We start from the raw sequence: 11,675 nt of genomic DNA, 5'->3' as shown, positions 1-11,675 counted from the left end.
ATGCAGCCCGAGGTCTCGCCATAGAATGTCAATATTGCCTCTTAAGCCAAAAAGTTTGACGACCAAAGGTATACACTCTTGAACCCTAGGCAGCCGAGGGCTGCATAACCAGTGCGCAGCCTTTGGTGCAGTCGGCTGGGGACTTGTGGTAAACACGGCCGGACTGCGCTCCTCGAGCTGTGTCAAGGCCGGCAGTAACGAGAGTGACGTGCAGGTCGTCACGTGTTGTTCCCGTGTCCCATCAGCGGACCGCCGGCCGTCGAGCCAGGAGGTAAACAGCCGACGTCACACGACCAGACGAGGCCTGCGAGGCTCTCCGTCCTAAACACGTTGCGTCACCGGCCAGATAACACGCGGTATCCGGCCGCGTTACGTCAGTTCCGAGTCGCTGCTCCCGGAGGACGCGCTACTTAACACTGGATTAGCTGTTCCGCCGGGGGACCGTTTATCGCGGTAATTACCTAACGGGTAAGGAGGGGATTTTGCATGTAGCGAAATGGTCCAGCGCTCAAGACGATGTACACGCGTTCGTGAGTATCTCGCTCAAGTTCTTGCCTTGCATTGCTGCCTCACGCTTTCCAGAGTCTCCCTTAACAAGTGAATGTCATAATACACAGCGCCGGCCAGTGTGGCCGAACGGTTGTAGGCGCTTCAGTCTGGAACCGCGAGACCGCTACGGTCGCAGGTTCGCATCCTGCCTCGGACATGGATGTGTGTGATGTCCTTAGGTTAGTTAGGTTTAAGTAGTTCTAAGTTCTAGGGGACTGATGACCTCAGAGGTTAAGTCACATAGTCCTCAGAGCCATCTGAATATTTTTTTTTTTTTTGAAAAAAATATACCAAGAAAATGTTTAGCTACCAGGAGGACGTTAACAGGCATGATTGTCCTTCATATAACTTTGTTCGTTACGAAGGTTTAAGCAGCAGTGCGTATTTTTTAAATAACTTCCTATATTTATTACTCGATAATTCGCTTTCCCTGGAGACATGTTCAAAAACGTATCATAGTCCCATAGTCCTCAGAGCCATCTGAATATTTTATTTAAAAAAAATATATACCAAGAAAATGTTTAGCTACCAGGAGGACGTTAACAGGCATGATTGTCCTTCATATAACTTTGTTCGTTACGAAGGTTTAAGCAGCAGTGCGTATTTTTTAAATAACTTCCTATATCATTCTGGGAACTTCCTATATTTATTACTCGATAATTCGCTTTCCCTGGAGACATGTTCGAAAACGTATCATAGTGCACAATGGACTAAGGATGGGTCAGCCTTCTTGCAAGTACACAGTTTTTTTTTTATTCATACATGTTTCGTCACAGTTGTTGCAACCTCAGTGGATTTTTCCTTTTATTTTTCTAAAATACATACATACACATTATGTTTACGTTAGCTAATATGTTACATCGGACTTTGTTGTCTTTAAAATTATATATGCACTTTATATTTTATTGTATACTATGTGTTCCCTCTGGGTGCCGACCGAAATCAGCTGCAGGTCTAAATTAGTACACAATGTCACCTGGAAATGTGAGGGATGTTACAATATGGTCTCACAGAATTTTTATTTATAATACAATCTTCAAAATGTGTGTTGAGGTAAATATCGTGGCATATAACCGTTTTTGGCATTACCATTGTAGTTTTAGGCCAGTCCTGATCTGTAACAGTTTTGTATTTGTGTGTCGAACATGTTTATTGTCTCCTTGAACTGACCTATGGACATTGGTAAAATTTTGTGTAGCTAATGTCTGGGGAACTACTATCAAAAACAACCACCACCCCAGCGGCTTAGACACATTCCTCCAAATCTTAATCGTGGTCGTGCGGTAGCGTTCTCGCTTCCCGCGCCCGGTTTCCCGGGTTCGATTCCCGGCTGGGTCGGAGATTTTCTCCGCTCAGGGACTGTGTGTTGTGTTACCGTTATCATCACCATTTCATCCCCATCGACACGCAAGTCGCCGTAGTGGAGTTAAGACTAGCACCAGGCGAACAGTCTGCCCGACGGGAAGCTCTAGCCACACGGCATTTCCATTCTATCTGGGACACACACACACTTATACACTCGCGCGCGTGCAGAATGAAAACAAATGGAACAGATTAAAAATTCGCTGACGTCAAACCGTAGCAAATGTTCACATGTTTGTGAATTCCTAAGGGAGCAAACTGCTGAGGTCATCGGTCCCTAGACATACACACTACTTGAACTAACTTATGCTAAGAACAACACACACACTCGTGACCGTGGGAGGACTCGAACCTCCGGCGGGAGGCGCCGCGCACTCCGGGGCAAACCAGAACAACAGCGCAAACAAGTGACAGGCAGAAGCGCATTTTTGGGGCGTGGAATGTGTGCCCGAGCTACAGCTAAATAGCAAGACGGAAAGACGAAAGCTTACTAAATCCTCGTAAAATTCACTATTGCAGTTGGCATATCTTCGTGGTTCCCTCCAATGTGGACACGTCAGCGACACTTACTTCATGGAAAGCATAGTTGTTAACAATGGCTGAATTATTTATTGCCCGACTCCGGCGGTTTGCCGCCACTGGTATTCTTCTCGTAAATATTACGATTGTTTAGTTATGGTGTGCCTACTTTCTAATAATGTGGATACTTGTTTCATCACATAAAATTTATGTGGGTGCGGCATCGAACGTGAAATAGCAAGCAGTCGCAGTTAGAATAATGTTAGGTTATATCACACTGCCCCAGCTGATGAAGACACAGACAATGGAGAGTTTAGTGAAGAGGAAGATTTTCTTCAAGAAGATAATGCTGTCTTTACAGAGGGCAGTGATGTAGAACCTGACGTTGAAGCAGCAAATGAGGTATCGGATGAAGAATACTTGGGTGACAGTGAAAGAAAGCAGAAGACTCTACTCATTGTGTGCGTAAAATACTCTTGGAATCGTAATAATCTGTAACTAGCACGTAAAATAAATTATGACTTATTTTCCCACAACATTTTAAGCAGTAAAATTGTCGTTATACGGTAAAAAACAGGAGATTTCCTACTTATTTCGTATGTAACGTACCACTGGACATCTAATAATAGTAATTAAATGGTGCTTAACCCATCATGACTTCCTTTAAATAAAATTTGGAGTAATAAAATTTAGAATTATTTAGTAGAAACGTAACAGTCTCCCCACCCCACCCCCCTCTCCTTCAGTACTCTATGATTAAAAAAGCAGCACAAAATTGACTTTGACTACCCTGTACTTGCGTTGCCTTGGATTAAATCTTTACCATTCGTGACATGTCACAGGAACATGTGAAAACATCCTTTGGGAAAGTGGTTTCTTGTCAGACTATCACTCACTGTTGAGATCTTCTGCCCGAGTAGCGGCACGCCTGTCTTCAACCGCAATAAAAGAAAAGTAATGCTGCAGCAGTTATCAACCATAGACTACCTTTAATGTACACAACATATCGTTTAAAACTATTAGAGTACTCCACCACAAAAAATAAAGTGACAAAATTCATGGGTTATGAATACACGTATACAGATGGCTGTGGTATCGCGTTCACAAGGTATAAAATAGCAGTGCACTGGCACAGTTCTCATTTGTACTCAGGTGATCCACGTGAAAAGGTTCCAGACGTATTATGGCCGCCCGATGGGAATAAACAGACTCTGAACGCGGAATGGTAGTTGGAGCTAGACACATGGGACGCTCCATATCGGATATCATTGCGGAATTGAGTATTCCGAGCTCCACTGTGTCAAGAGTGTGCCGAGAACACCAATTTTGAGGCATTACCTCTCACCACGGCAGCGCAGTGCCCGAAGGCCTTCACTTAACGACCGAGAGCAGCGGTGTTTGCGTAGAGTGGTAACAGACAAACAACACTGCGTAAAGTAACCGTAGAAATCAATGTGGGACGTACGACGGACGCGTCCATTAGGACAGTGCGGTGAAATTTGGCGTTAATGGGATATGTCAGCTGACGACCGACGCGAGTGCCTTTGCTTAAAAGCACGACATCGCCTGCAGCGCCTCTCCTGGACTCGTGACCGTTTCGGCTGGACCTCAGACGACTGGAAAACTGTGGCCTGATAGGACGAGTCCAGATTTCAGTTGGGAAGAACTGCTGGTAGGCTTCGAGTGTGGTGCAGACCCCGCGAAGCCGTCGACCAGGTTGTCAACAAGGCACTGTGAAGACTGGTGGTGGCTCCATAACGATGTGGGGTGTGTTGACAAGGAATGGACTGGGTCCCCTGGTCCAACTGAACGGTTCTTTGACTGAAAATGGTTATGGTCGGCTGCTTGGAGACCATTTGCAGCCATTCATGGACTTCCATGTTCCCAACTAACGACGGATTTTTTTATGGATGACAATGACCCACTTCGCTGGGCCAGAATTTGTTTGAAGAACATTCTAGATAATTCCAGGAAATGATTTGGCCACACAGATCACCTGACATGAACCATCGAACATTTATGAGACATAACGGAGAGGTCAGTTCGTGAATAAAATCCTGCAGTAGCAACACGTTCGAAATCATGGACGGCTACAGGTGCAGCATGGCTCAAAGTTTCTGTAGGGGACTTCCAACAACTTGTCGAGTCAATGTTGTGTCGCAGTGCAGCACTACCGTGGGCAAAAGCAGGTTCGACACGACATAGGAGATATACCATATCTTTTGTCACCCCAGTGTAAATAAGAGGCAGGCCTTGGTGGCCGAGCGGTTGTAGGCGCTACAGACTGCAACCGCGCGACCGCTACAGTCGCAGATTCGAATCATGCCTCGGGCATGGATGTTAATTCAATCACTTTTCTGCTAACTTACGTTCTCTATAGATGAGTTTCATTCTACCTTCTCTACTCTGGCTTACATTGTGTTTATAAAAAACTTTCAAGTCAAGGCGGCTGATTCGATAACAGATGTGCATTTTACTTGTATTTCCATTTGGTTCCTGTCTAATCCAACAAGTGGACAAATTACATTACGTCGGGTACCCGCACGGTGTGCTAGTACTATAAGAGACTCAAAGTCAGTTTTTTGTTATCTTTTCAATAACGTCATTTTTGCATGAATGGTACACTGTGGTATACGAGGGGCGTTTGGAAAGTCCGTGCAGAGTCCGAGAGATGGCACCACCGGCGCGTATCGAGGTCATGTTTAGTTAGTAGCATCTTTGGAAAGAACGCATACCAACTTTCAGCCATATTGGTCTATCTCTATGTGTTTGGCATTCGTGTGAATCAAGGAAGTCGATTGAGTGTCAAAAAATGGGCGAAAAAGAATTTCGTGTGGTGATTAACCGTTACTTTATGAAAGGCAAAACGCCTCAGGAGACTAAAGAGAAGCTTGATAAACATTACGGTGACTCTGCACCTTCGATTAGAGCAGTTTATAAATGGTTTCAAAATTTTCGGTGTGGCCATATGGGCACAAGTGATGTTGAAAGTTCTGGACGCCCTGTGGAGGTTACGACTTCAGAAATCATTGATAAAATACATGATATGGTGATGGATGACAGAAGAGTTAAGGTGCATGAGATTGCTAGGCCTGTGGGCATCTCGGATGAACGGGTACATAATATTTTGCATAAACATTTGAACATGAGAAAGCTATCCGCAAGATGGGTTCCGCGATTGCTCACGCTTAACCAAAAACGGAATCGTGTGAGGTGTTGCAAGGATGGTTTGCAGCTGTTCAGGAAAAATCCACAGGACTTTAAGCGACGCTTCGTCACTGTGGATGACACATGGATACATTACTATATTCCTAGACCAAACAACAATCTAAACAATGGTTTACCAAGGGAGAATCTGCTCCAAAAAAGGCGAAGACCATTCCTTCGGCCAGAAAGGTTATGGCGACTGTCTTTTAGGATTCGCAAGGGATAATCCTCATCGACTGTCTGGAAAAGGGTAAAACTATTGCAGGTGCATATTATTCATCGTTATGGGACCGTTTGAAAACCTAGCTGCAAGAAAAACGCCGGCGATTGGACCGCAAAAAGGCCCTTTTCCATCACAATGCACCAGCACACACCTCAACAGTTTTGGTCGCGAAATTATTGGAAATAGGATTCTAGGATTCCAACTCGTTTCACATCCTCCCCCCCCCCCCCCCCCCCTCCTGTTCTCCAGGCGTGGCTCCCTCAGACTACTATTTGTTCCCGAATTTGAAGAAATGGCTGGTGGGACAAAGATTTTATTCAAACGAGGAGGTGATTGCAGCAACTAATAGCTGTTTTGCAGACTTGGACAATTCCTATTATTCTGAAGGGATCAGCAAATCAGAGTAACCTTGGACGAAGTGTATTAGTCTAAAAGGAACTATGTCGAAAAATAAAAAAGGTTTACCCCAAACATGTGAGTAGTTTTTATTTTTGCACGGACTTTTCAAATGCCTCTCGTATTTCTGAACAGGCCTGAGGGGAGGAAGTTAAGCATTACTTACGCAAACGCTTTACTTTTCTTCTAACATTTAGTAGGAAACTGCGTCTAGCGTATATTTGTGTTTTATTTTGTTGGAAACCATAAATGTTTTTCGCGAATCTCTGTAACTTCAGAACCATATAATGTAAAAGCAATACCAGAGGAAGTAAGCGACATAAAATCTGGCCGTGGCTGAAACAAACACACACTTAAAGTTGTTTTTCGCTTGTCTTGTAGTGTAGAGCTGTATAATTTTCACACGTCTTCTTCCTCGTCCCGACTTAGCGAGCAGACGCATATTGTAAGTTCATCTCATGTTTGTTGGTTTCTATCTTACAACTAAATGTAAAACATATGTGATAAACCTTTTGTTATTGTTCTCAACGTAAATTCTCCCAGTGTGAGTATTGACTTCTTTGTGTAAAAATTAACACAGTTTCAGTTCGTTTTCGCTGAAGTATCGAAGTCGGCAGACCATTGTGAAGAGAGGTAATGGAGGAACGAGTATTGGGTGAGATTAGACCCCGATCATTGTAATGTGTCTTGCACATACTACGTGCAAGAAATTATTACAAATGACCGGTCATTCGCCTCAGGTATCGCCTCGCCTCACCTCAGCCGCACTAAACAATATTGACGGTTGGTGGTTGATACAGACTGGCTCAGGTATTTGTTGGTGACTTATCTATACCCTTTATTTAGCGTGCAACGAAGTCTTACCACAATAGCGGTGCCTTAGAAAGTTCATATTACCACCTTCTAAATGATGCGTTTCTCTCGCTGTGTGATAGTGGCATTATTGCTGAAGAATTTCATATAGGTCAATAAGTATTAAATAAAACTGATTGTCACATTTGCGAACTTTGCATTCAACCAAAACTATTATTAACTTATACAGAGAGCAAATCGTCAAAATGAATTGGTGCATTAAAAAAAAGGCTGCTATTTAAAAAAAAGCCGTACTGCTGTTCATATCTTCATAAGGAATGAAGGTACAAGAAACGTAATCATGCTGATTGAAGTCTATTCGGTAGCTAAACATCACTTGGTCGACACAGTTCTTTTTTTTTTTATTTAAGCTTATGAACGGAAAGTTATTTGGGTTCGTCAAGGTAAATCTGTATATAAATGACCTAGTGCATAATGTCGTTGCAAGATCTGGTGAATACTACATGTAATTTCTGAACCAACAGATGGAAAAATGAGTGACGTGAGACCTCGTCGCCGGCCAGTCTGGAACCGAGCGACTGCTACGGTCGCAGGTTCGAAACCTGCCTCGGGCATGGATGTGTGTGATGTCCTTAAGTTAGTTAGGTTTAATTAGTTCTAGGTGACTGATAACCTCAGACGTTAAGTCGCATAGTGCTCAGAGCCATTTGAACCATTTTTTTTAGCCCACGTCAAAGGCCGTGACGCAAAAATAGTGTAAAGTGAAGGATTTGAAGTACAAATCGTTGGTCCGTCCACCCTTTGATCAGTCTACTGACTTCCATCTATCCAACACTGAATGGCATTCGCAACTACAAAATACTTTTAGACCAATCAAGAGGTTACAGAAATCTTTGATGGGTATTCTACAGACCCACTAGAAACGCCTTCAATCGATTAAACATACTGTGAAAGTGCTGAAGAAAAATACATTGACCTAAATTGAGGCTACTCCGAAAAATTAAAAAAAAAGAGTTAGTGTATTATTTTACCTGTAATATAGTTTTGACAGATAGGTCGAGAAACTTTCTCCCAAGCGTCGTATGAGAGCTCACTACACCCGGATATCACTGGTGCCTGCCTCATGGTGTTCTACATCTCCGCAGCCGCAGGCACCGTGTCAAGGGTCACCCGTGATTACCTCTTCACGGTTCGTACAGCTGCTGCCAAGGACAGCTGCCAAGATCAACAACCTGCGGACAACAGAGAGCGCCGTTGGCTGCCGTGGCGTGTAAACAGAGCGAGGTGTTGCAATGTTTAACATTGTGCGCTAGTTAGTGTTTGGGTGCAACGATGTTTGAAGCTCGGACTGATCGTTTTCATGTACATTTTATGTAATTATCATAAATCATTCCAGCGAATACTGGAATATTTTCACCAATACATCCAAGGTCGATGTTCTTTCCTTGTTAAGGTGAGATGGTTCTTCGTCTGTAACAGTTTCTGTTTTGGTGTGGACTGATAATGGAACTGACATTTCACAAGGACGGGACTAATTCCTTCACTCGTCTATGTCCAGCCCGTCTCTATTGACATCACTGCCTATGGGGGACATTAAATGCGTTTGTACCGGGTTACAAAAGATGATACATGGGGTCACTGCAGCAAATCACCATCTGTCTCCATAGCTTTTTGACTTGCGCCGTTTTGTAGGACTAGTTCATTATTTTTAATTGGTGTTTCTTCTTTTTCGCTTTCTTGGAAGATAGAGAATCATTTTGCTTTTCAACATGAATGTTTTCCTATTTGTAAGGTTCCGTGCCCTAATCGGTAAAAACGGAACCCTCACAGGATCACTTCGTCGTTCGTCCGTCTAAGATCCCTTCTTGTCAGAAACGGTTATAGGTATGAAGCTGAAATTTATGCTAGACGCTGAAGTCTGCGATCCTTCATTGGTGTAAATGACTTAAGCGTCTAAATCAACGAAGTCAAAAGATATGGCCATACATCTCACATATTTTGACACACACACACTCTATCATCAAAACTATAGATGTACTATCAACACGCATGTCGGACATGGCGGTCTAGCGAGTTTGTTTTCCCGGTTATCTGAGTGCCAGGCAACAGTCCTCTTGCCAAGGTTCAAATGGTTCAAATAGCCCTGAGCACTATGGGACTTAACTTCTAAGGTCATGAGTCCCCTAGAACGTAGAACTACCTAAACCTAACTAACCTAAGGACGTCACTCACATCCATACCCGAGGCAGGATTCGAACCTGCGACCGTAGCGGTCGCGCGGTTCCTAACTGTAGAGCTTAGAACCGCTCCGCCACCCCGGCCGGCTCTTGCCAAGGATTTGCTGCATCTGTCACCAGCAGAGGAGAAGAGGAAACGTAAATTGCAAATACTTGTGCAACGACCTAATTCATATGTCATGGATGTAAAATGCCCACGATGTTTCGGGATCACTACAGTATTTAGTCACGCAAAGAGTGTTATAGCCTGTGCTGGCTGTTCGGCAATACCATGTCACCCACATGTGGGAGGGCGAACCTGCAGAGGGCTGTTCGTTTAGAACAGTGGTTCCCAAGCTTTCTTAGGCTATTACCCCTGAGTGCAGTCAGATATTAGCTAGTAACCTCCCCCCCCCCCCCCCCCCTTGTCCATCCAGCCGTCTGTCGCCACTCCCTTCCCCCTCCCCTTCCTTCACGTTATGATCAACTTGACTAAACCGTAGAATGAAAGACTCTTTTCTTGGAACACTTTTACTTTTAAAATGATGAAAGATGAATGGTATATAGTGTGTGTTTGTGTGTGTGTGTGTGTGTGTGTGTGTGTGTGTGTGTCTGTGTGTGTGTGTGTGTGTTAGAATGAATGACGAAGGAATTCGTGGTGCATACCAAGTGTTACCCACAACTCCTTCTCAGAGAAGAAAGCTAACTACGCACATTGAGGGTACACACTTGTTACGAAACACGCTTCCCCTGCATTACTCCTCTCCATTGCGGCACTTGCTTGATCTGCACACTGCAATCTCATTTAAAATCAGTGTCAGATGTGTGCACTATACTTACTGTTCGTAACTCACTGCGTGGCTGCAATCCTTACTTTTGAACTGGCAGAAATTGGACGACTTCAGGCTGTTAATGCCTTGTGTCCAACCACTCTAATAATAATAACAATAGTAATACGAATAACATTGTGTACAGTACTATAGCGACCATTATGTAGTTACTGCTATGTTGTGCTGTCAATTAATTCATTTATCTGTCTCGAAGCGTGTAAAAGCAATTTCTGAACTACTGCAGTTACTATCTGCAACTTAGAGAAGACACTTTCTTGAGATATTTAGCATTTGTTACGTATATGTCTCACTTTTATCATCAGCGATGTGCGGGACAAAGCAGAGGTGGCCTGAGTGAGGAACCTGTAACCTCCACGCTACTAACTGAGAAAAAGAAATTATTGATAACTTATACAATCAATATGATAGTCTTACAAAACAGTGATAACAATACTAATGATTATCTGAAAATAATTTAGTTACATAACTAAAACAGAATGGAATCGTTTAATTTTTACCCATCAGAAATTTTCATTTTACTCCTCAGGCGGTAAGTACCATTCCCCCCCCCCCCCCCCCCCTACCACCCACCGCGGCTGAGAAAACAGCATTAAAGCTGAAGAGGATGTTTCAGCTGCAGCATCTTTCACTTTTCCATACTGTATTATTGTGTTCAAATGTGGATATTTCACGGATCACGTGACTATTAATAAAAGATAACCAAAGGAATAAAAGCGCTAAAATGCATGCTTAGAAACCGAGACGTCGAACCTCGGCCGGGCCACAGGTTTTCGTTTAAACTAGCCTTCACCTCCTAACATTGTGAGGAGTTGCCAGAAACAACACGTGGTTCGGGTTCCATGTTAAACTGTTGATCCCCTTTCTCCGGTCGCGTAAGTGGGTAGGTTAGGAACACACAAGACACCGAAGGGGCATCCAGTTGTAAGACTCATACCAGACCACTGAGCCACACGGAATTCTCATCATTGCCTATATACATGATTAAGCTTGTAAGCAAGTCGAACTCCAAACTGTCTGTTCTTTTTTTTTTTTTTTTTTACATGAAGTGCAGGTAAACCAGCGAAGAAAGTCATATCTTTTCTCTAAGAAAACCAGTTCTTCCCTATGGAATAGTTGTAGGAACACTCTGGAGAAAAATTTTAATTACTTACTTCCTCTACCATCACTTCCAAAAGGGAACTTAATTTCCAGACGGCTGTGTTAAACGTTGAGCTAGCAGTAAAGGAAACAAAAGAAAAATTCGGAGTAGGTATTAAAATCCATGGAGAAAAAATAAAAACTTTGAGGTTCGCCGATGACATTGTAATTCTGTCAGAGACAGCAAAGGACTTGGAACAGCAGTTGACCGGAATGGATAGTGTCTTGAAAGGAGAGTATAAGATGAACATCAACTAAAGCAAAACGAGGATAATGGAATGTAGTCGAATTAAGTCGGGCGATGCTGAGGGAATTAGATTAGGAAATGAGACTCTTAAAGTAGTAAAGGAGTTTAGCTATTTGGAGAGCAACATAACTGATGATGGTCGAAGTAGAGAAGAT

The 11,675-nt window shown here is 43.3% G+C and overlaps 1 protein-coding gene across 1 annotated transcript in view; it reads left to right on the top strand.

Moving 5' to 3' along the window:
- The first annotated feature begins 344 nt into the window (after positions 1–344).
- The window catches only part of LOC126283997 (tyrosine-protein phosphatase non-receptor type 7-like), a 121,689-nt gene continuing 110,358 nt past the window's right edge, over positions 345–11,675 (top strand). The window contains exon 1 of the mRNA XM_049982537.1: positions 345–468. The gene's annotated coding sequence lies outside the window, so the exon portion shown is untranslated. The remainder of the gene's footprint in view (positions 469–11,675) is intronic.

The sequence above is a fragment of the Schistocerca gregaria genome, chromosome 8 (assembly GCF_023897955.1).
Source record: "Schistocerca gregaria isolate iqSchGreg1 chromosome 8, iqSchGreg1.2, whole genome shotgun sequence".
Classification (NCBI taxonomy): domain Eukaryota; kingdom Metazoa; phylum Arthropoda; class Insecta; order Orthoptera; family Acrididae; genus Schistocerca; species Schistocerca gregaria.
This window is presented reverse-complemented; position numbering and strand designations above follow the sequence as displayed.